Source organism: Beta vulgaris, chromosome 3, assembly GCF_026745355.1.
Source record: "Beta vulgaris subsp. vulgaris cultivar EL10 chromosome 3, EL10.2, whole genome shotgun sequence".
NCBI classification, from domain to species: Eukaryota; Viridiplantae; Streptophyta; class Magnoliopsida; order Caryophyllales; family Amaranthaceae; genus Beta; species Beta vulgaris.
The window spans coordinates 43,269,455-43,278,123 of NC_079204.1; the positions used below are offsets into that span (position 1 = coordinate 43,269,455).

The 8,669-nt window shown below is 34.8% G+C and overlaps 1 long non-coding RNA gene across 1 annotated transcript; it reads left to right on the forward strand.

Annotated features, from left to right (window-relative positions):
* Positions 1-1,731: 1,731 nt before the first annotated feature.
* On the forward strand, positions 1,732-8,650 carry LOC130590927 (uncharacterized). Its single transcript, XR_008968824.1, has 3 exons — positions 1,732-2,857; positions 4,154-4,270; positions 7,658-8,650. It is a non-coding gene; the product is annotated as an uncharacterized LOC130590927 (long non-coding RNA).
* The last annotated feature ends 19 nt before the right edge of the window (positions 8,651-8,669 follow it).

Genomic DNA, 8,669 nt, shown 5'->3' on the forward strand with positions numbered 1-8,669 from the left:
CACTCTAGGTTGGAGTGGTGGTTCACGTCAGGGAGAAATCGGTCAACACTCACAATCTGAATCTGAAATTCCGTGTTCTTCGTCATCATAGGGTCAGTCAAACTTGGCTGTTGGTCAGCATGAAATCTATGGGGACTCTCCCCAAAGGGATGGTTGTGAAGACATGGTGTGTTTTGCACTGTATGTCGGAGAGGTGAATATTTTTGGGCCGTCCAAGGAAGGTGTTACTTGTGCTAGGAAAGAGTATAAGGAACACGTCTGTTCGAATCTGATTCCACATGGTAAGTTCCAAGGTTGCTTGGACTTACAAGTTGTTCGTGATTGTTAGTTGCCCTCTTGGGGAAATTCTGGGGTCCTTAGGGACTAATCTGGTCTGGTTGTCTGTTGGGAAAAATCTGGTGTTGGGAGATTCTGGGCGTTGTGATCAATGCATCTAATTTTCTGGTTATTGTGAGAGGATTCAAGTCAAGGTGGACATTTGTAAGAATAGTGACTTGAATGGTGCCTTGAAGGTGTTTGGTAGAATACGTGAAGAAGCAATGACATAAGTCTGACTTTGAATGCACATATCTCTCAATATATAAATGATTTTGAGGTGATTCAAAGTGGAGCTGATAGCTTGTTCCAAGAGCTTTCCAACGATAGGTCATATGCCCAATTCCGCTGAGAAACGAGAAAGTTATGTCAGTTTTACGAAGAACTGACGAAACTGTTTTCGTCCTCGCCCGGTCGGGCGCGTAAGCTGTTCTGGGAAAGCTGGGGACCGCCCGGGCGGGTCGACGATTGATGCGGGAAACGCGTTTTGAGCCGTTTAGTATAAATAGATTATTTTAACCTATGTTTTACACGAATTAGGCTAAATTCTCTCTGTAATCTGGTTTTCCTCACATAATAAAATATTCTCTCCCTCTCTGCCGTGGATGTAGCCAAATTGGTGAACCACGTAAATCTGTTGTCTGTTTTTATCGCTTTTTGCATTCGATATTTGTTTCTCTCTCACGTCCGTTATAACATGGTTATGATTGTTGAAGAGATTTTTTTTCCTTCTATTTGAGGTCGTAGATCATAAAAAAGGAGAAGTTTGATAAGTCTTCATATGGTCATGATTGTTGAAGAGATTTTTTTTCCTCTTAAATAGTATTTTCGGTTATTAATAGAGGTTACTTTTATATTTAAGTTATTTTATTCATGATAGCATCATTATGATAGTGTTTTTCGCTTTCCCATCTTCTATTCTATATACGTTAGTGTTTATATGCTATATTAAAAGTTGAAGTTGTGGTTGAAACTCATATTTTTTCTCTATTTTTTCTGTCCTACGTCTATTAAAGTATTACCCTCTACTTTCTTAAAGTATCATTCGGGTATTCTTCATGTTAAAATTGTGTTAGCTATTAGTCATACCAATTATTGGGATACTATTTAATAATAGACTTGCTACAATATTTAATTGAACATTAAAAATTTAATTTTATATAACAAATCTACAAAGTAAAGTATAATGACAAATACTTTATGTCTTTTAGAGGGGTTAATTAGAGTAGGAGATAAGTAAATCCTTAATAAAGTAAACACAACTTTTTGAGTTAATTTGAATAATTAATGATGATTTTATTAACATCAAGTAAATGCGATGATGTTAATTATAATAGTTTTTTTAACAAAAGTGAAGTGGTTTTAATAGATGAAACTATCCAAAATGATAATTGTTTCAATAGAAATAGAATTGAGAAATTATATAAATAAAATGACGTTGAAAAATCGCATTTCACAACAACAAAAAATCAACAATGTTAACAAAAATATTTGCAAAAAATAAAATAAACAATAACTCGTACAACTACAAAACTAGTCATCAATATAGGAAGAAAAGAGAGAAAATTACAATCTAATACTTCCTCCGTTTCAAAATAGATGCTACATTGTTGACTAAAACGCTTGTCGAGGCACTACTTTGACTACTAATATCTTTAATTATGTATTAGAGTAAAGTATAAAATTTTGATTTTCTGAAAATATACATTAAGACAAATCCAACAACATATTACATTATAACATTTGATTTTACCTAATAGTAAATAATGCATGGTCAAACCTCATTCATGAATAGTGGAAAAGTCAACAATGTAGCATCTATTTTGAAACGGAGGAAGTATATCAAATCCTATAACTTGCAACATGTGAAGCAATTTCCAATCATTTGGAAACACTTAAAATTCCATAATACACACAAAACTCCACTAACAATCTCTTGTTTTTTGACAAAAACAAAGAAAATCACAACAATAGCATAAAAACAACTTAAAGAAACATTCATTTGAGTTCTTTCTGAACTGAAATTGACTGCGAATCAAGCAATTCATTCTCATTTTGTTCAACTCTTTTGCTCTCAAATTTTCTCCACTGGTTGATTGCAAAAGTGCATATCACTGAAACCACAAAATTGCATAATCACCATTAAAACACACTTAACCTAACCTAAATCTAGAGAGAGAATGACAAAAAAAAATGAATACCTCCGGCAGCCATGAAAGACAAAAGACGAACCATCTTCGGCGCTGCTGGTCCAGTTATCTCCACTCCTCTCCAGTCATTTTCTCTCTCCTTTGACCTCGCCTTAATTTGACCTTTTTTTTTTGTTGTTGTTGTGAGTCGCTGTTTTAATAAAGTAGCTGATTTTTTGGGCTGAAATAATCGACAATAGGCCCGGCCCAAGTCCACTTTCATCACCTCCATTGAAGAAAATCTCTCATTCTCTCTCCCCTCTCGTTTACTGGTTTTCAGTGTTGTCTGTGATCAACGAAGATGGAAAACTCAAAGTTGAAGATAGCAATTATACATCCAGATCTTGGTATAGGTAATTTTTCTAATCCATAGTTTTTCTGGTAAAATTTTAATTTTGTGGATGATTTGGTTGAATTATTGTAGATTGAAGTGTTGATTGTGTTGTTAGCAATATATTCAGTGAGAAAACTGCCGAATTCTTGCCTATTTTGATTGATTACACAATGATGATGTATGTATGAGTTTTGGCCGATTATTGGTGGAAGTAATTGAATTTCAGTGAACACTGTGTTTCGATTTAGTTCTTTGGTGATAATCATTCACGCTGTTTATTGACACTACGTGAGTTTGTTACTCATTTCAGAAGTATGAAACTTTTCTTTTGAGCTCAAATTCTGAGAACCTTAGTTGTAATTAGTGAGCCTCAAGTATGCTAGATGTGAGGTGCTTAGCCTCATCATATCGAGGCTCGAGCAACCCTAGGAGCGGGAAGGACTATGAGGGACTCCGATGCGGTTAAAGAAGCAACCCTCCCTTTCCATTTGTCTTTCCCCTCTATCTCCCTGGCTCCTGATGTGCATGATGCGTGTGCATTTCCTTTGCACCTCATGTCTGAACATTGAACTTTCTTTGCGCTGCAAAGCACTTCGTTCTTTGTTATACTAAGATTTTACTGCAATTCAGTGATACAAAAGCTAAGGTTTATGTGAAGATGCCATCAGAAAGTTTGGAGGCTTTGAGGATCATTAATATGAAGAAGTGGTGCCAGGTTTTAGTTGTATTTGGTGAATTTAGTGCTCATGGTCACAAGGGTTTCTATAAGTTGGAAACATGTAATGTATTTGGGTTTGCTAGGATTATCAAAAGTTTGAATGAGCTATGAAAATATAAATAAAGTGTCATTCTTATATGAGGTAATATTGCAAAAAAAAAAAGCAATATTTGATTGCAAAACATTGGAAGGGGAGAAGAGGGTGGTTTTTTTTATTTTTTTTTAAAACAGCTTAATTTCTTATCCTTATCTTTTATGCTATTCAATTGCTACCATCTGTTAGCTTCATAAAATTTTATGATATTGTGAGCGATAATGAGTTGGAGCACCTCCAATTCTCCAAATATGTGTGCTCTATTTCATTAAAGAATATCTAATGCTGATAGTCCTATGATATTAGTAGCAGAGAATTGTTACATAACCTGATAATTGTCACCATTTCTCATAACCACTTGACTCTTTTTTTCCTTATCACCATTTTATGTGTTCTTTCTCTTGGCATTGTTTCCAAAATATGCTTTTATTTATGCTACATTATACGATTCTCTAAATTTTTTTGATGTATGGTGGATCATGGGAACTTTCCATGTTTTGTAGGAGGAGCTGAGAGATTGATCGTAGATGCTGCAATGGAATTATCATCCCATGGGCATGATGTGCATATATTCACATCACATCATGACAGAAATCGTTGTTTTGAAGAGACTGTTAGCGGTGAGCATATCCACCACCATATGTTTTGTCATTTTTTCCTCTTATCTAGGGACTTATCTCCTCATAGTGAAGATGTCTCATAAAAATTATGACTGCAAGCATGCAAGGTGTTCTTGTTTCCATGGGTGGATCATGCGTGGTTTCACCTGACCCACAAAAATCAAGAAAAAAATAAAAGGAAAATCGGCGAAAAGCTGAATGATAGGAAACATGTTATTGTTGCAATATGCTTCAGTTAGATGCCCTTGGTTCAGTGGCAAGCGCGTTCTTGTTTTTTTTTGTCCTTTTCATTATTTTGGCTTCCCTACATAGATTTACAATCACTTTTCACTTCAACTGTACAACATTTCATATATATTTTATTTTGTTTGAAGTATATTGGCTCATTATAATTTACTTGGAAGTCTTCGAGGCAAAAGAGTGAAAGTGGAATCGACAAACTCTTTTTTCCACTTATATTATTCAAATCAAGCAATTTATTAGAGTCTCTTCTCTATGTTTTACTTCTAAATGATTTTGTTTTCTAATTTTTAAGTTCGTAAAGAGTTAATGTCTTCTTAAAGTTAATTAATATCTTCATAATTTATTACTTCTATACTTTATACAAGACTATTTGTTAAGGAATATTGGGAAAAGTAACATATATTTTGCACTATATATCTTACTTTTTAGAAGTTCTCTCGTACTTTTGGAGTTTCTCTTGTATTTTATTGTATTTTTTCATTACTTTTTGGTACCTTTCTCGTACTTTTTGTTGTCTAAATATGTCAATATAGTCTCTATTGGAATTTGGAACTTGGAAGAACTTTGAGGAACATTCCAATAAGAAAGACATGAAGAACAAATACGATCAGAAGGAATACTATTGTTGTTGCATTTTGAATACTTAACAAAATCTTACAACACAATTGGCCATTATATAGAAAAATCAAAATGCTTTGTTAATTATATTTCTTGTGTCACCCTATCGGTCAACTTCCTTAGTTTTCAGTGGTAGTTTTGCAATTTTGGATCAATTTATCTTGATCTATTTTTCGAACGACTTCGAATCCACGTGAGTCGAATCTTGGATCCACCACTGCTTGTTTACTATTGGTTTCTAGAAGGACCTCGGGTTTGATTGTATATTGAAAGCTGTGCTAGTAGGATTCGATAAAGTGTCTGAGATGGATGTGTTAGTTCCATTTTAGGTCCTATATTGTATATGAGGAATTTGAATTTCTTGTAGCAGATGTTGGACATTTGGGGTAAAAGGGTTTCTTGAGATGTTTGAAATCTGAAGAAAGAGGCTTTTAAGGAGATGCAGAGTGTGATGATTTGGGTCTGGACTATACAGGGTATTGATATAGAAGATGGAGAAGAAATGCAAATCTTTGAAATGTAATCCTTGGAGGGTCTTTTGAAGAAGAGTGTGAGATATAAGGTAAACGTGAAGTGGCCAAGGGAATGAAATTTTATTATATGCCTTTTCTTTCGTGCGATTAGTAGGAAATATAATAGTTACATTGAGGATTTAGGGATCAAGGTGCCATTATTGCCAAGATTATGTTGTTTTTTGTCTTATGAAGGCATCTTTGGAGAGGCCTTTCAGGGTAAATCTATATTGGATGGTATTGAGTGGTCACCTTTTATGGTTGATAGTTCTTGGTTACATAGGTCTTTCCAGGAAGAGATTTCTAGTTCTTTGTGATGGTTATAGAGGAAGATTAGCTTCGTATGGATTTATTTGAGGGCGTTATACATAGTAGTGGGATTTGGTGAAGGAGGATTCTTTGAATAATATTTCATGAGTTTTTGAACATGACAATGGTTTGTGAATTTGTGAATCAAATATTGTCACTTTTATATCTAAAAGCTATAAAATTGCAGTCTCTTGGACATCATATTTGTGTTTTCTTGTAACACCAATAAGACCTGTTTGTAGTTTTTCCTCGTGAGATGTTGACAACCCTGCAAGGTTATGTCAAATTTATAGTTTTCATAACATTCTTTTCTCTCCTGGTGAATAATGTGTAATAAATAGTGCATTTTGTTTTTCAAGGATTATCGGGAGGGGGAAGGGGGGGATAGTGTTATTATTTTTGTTTCATCTCTTTTTACCAAGTATATTGAGAAAGGGATGGTGACAAGTCTTCTTTTGTGATAGGAAGTGGAGGGGGCTCATTGACTTGTTAAGCTTTCTTGAATGTGCTTCTTTGTTAGATTTCCTTGTATAACGCACCTATGACAAACATTATTTCTGGATCCTATTATCTTGCCCTTTATGTCTTGCTAGTAAGGATATAAGGAATAGCTTTTGCAGTGTTAAGGAGCAATGTTATTTTTTGCATTTCTTGTTAGGAATGCATTGGGGTGCCATATTTCCTTTTCTAGGTCATCCAAAATCAGCCATGTGAAGTTTAATATGAAAGCTCTCAGTCACACACCTAAAAACATAATTATGCTAGTGAAGTATACCCAATAAAGGACCGAAGCTCAAGATTGATCCTTAGACATGAGAAAAAGTCAATTTCCATAATCACCTCAAGAATCTTGAGGATAGTGACCAATTTTTATTTGACTCAAAAGGTAAGACACGAAAAGAACAATATGATAAATGAATATGAAACTAAAACACCCAGCATTCCTGGCCTTTTGATCCTTAAAAAAAAAAAAATTCAAGCTTTAGTAATGAGAGATAGACACATAATGAACAAGTGAGAAGAAAAGGAGCGGAAGACCATCTCGCCTTAGGGTCAAATTGTCTCTTAGGTTCCCATTGAAATGACAAAGTACCATCATAGCCTTACACGAAAAGCATCATCACTAATGACTCTCCGTATTCAACTCAAGCAAAACCTTCACATTCCCTAAGCATTGAACTGCTAAGCATCATAGCAATAATGCGGTATACACTAGTGAGATCTGAGAAGGCTACTATAAGAATAATGGTAGTCCTAGTCTCCTAGATGAATGCTTTTTCTAGATAATAAGAGATTCCATTATGAAAGTAAAAGGAAAGTAGAAAAGTTCCATAATAGACGTATAAGTTTTTTATCATAAGTTATGAAGAGACTCATTAGAAAGTCACCAAGGGAGTGTCACTTGGCAAAGCATAAAAGCTGGTGATGAACAGTTTATCTACATAATCACTTAAGCATCATTCATAACCTAATACCCGCTTCATTAATGTCTTATTTTGTCTCCTGTTGTAGTCAAATACAAACTCAAGTCGAGCAATAAGATTATTGTTATGTGGGCAGCAGCCTTTCTTCATTTCTTTCCCCACTTTATTACTTTCCACTTGTGCTGGATTGTGTTAGAATTTCGTTCTCGTAGAACCCCTTTGGCTGGAGTTTAGTGAACTTTATGAATTTATTGGGTGTGTTGGAGATTATTCCTTTTCAGGCTATCCTTGGAGGTGATTTTAAGTAACGGATTCATCTGATCTTCTCTATCGGAGGCTGTGCATCATCACTTCCAGTATTTTGCATAATACTATCTTTTTGCAATTACATTGGGAAACCTAGTGTCATGGAGAAGGTTAAAGCCTTTGCATAACTGCATTTTCTCGTCTGTGTGTGTTGTATTTTAAGGGAAGGCTGATGTCACAACATCTCTTTGGGAGACATCTAGGGTAATGGAATCTAGTGGATGTATTCGTCTTCTGTCGTATCTCATTTATAGGTTAGCTATTTGTCGTTCAAGAGGAGAAGGAAAGTATATCCGGATCCAAATTCCAACTGTGAGAATATGATCCGAGGAGTAGCTATTTGTCAAAAATCATACCCTATTATATTTAGAATCTTGTTTGGTGACTTTAATTGATATTCTTATGTCAAAGTGCATCTCAAACCTTTCATTTGACAACCTGGAGGGTTACATAACTTTTGTATAGTTGACATAGCCTAACTCAAAGCCCTTCGAGGATTTCCTTGATAGATTATTTGGCTGGTGGAGGGTCATTCAAGACTTGGCGCATCGTTGTCTATTGTCTATGAAGAATTTTTAAATTATATGTGTACCATAATCTGTACAAAAATAGAGAAGGGATAGGTGCATAGGAGGGAATGATACTGATGAATGAATATCATTAAGGTCTTTTCCCTGCCTTCTACCCCCTCCCCCAGTAATAGTATGAAAGATGACTGCATAAGTATTTGTATGCTCAGAACTTCCTGCAGGGAATAACTCTACCTTATATGTAACACCCCGATAATTCTCTCTTTCTAGAAAATACTTTTATAATAAACCTTAGAGAATTACCCAGGCATTATTGCCCGTGTGATAACGTTTCGGCTTGCTCGGAATTATGCAGCGGAAAACAACTTACTAAAAAACAACTTTATTAAAATTTATGAAATCAATAACAATGTCTGAAACTAAAACGTACCAACTTAAACTAATGTCTGAAACACAA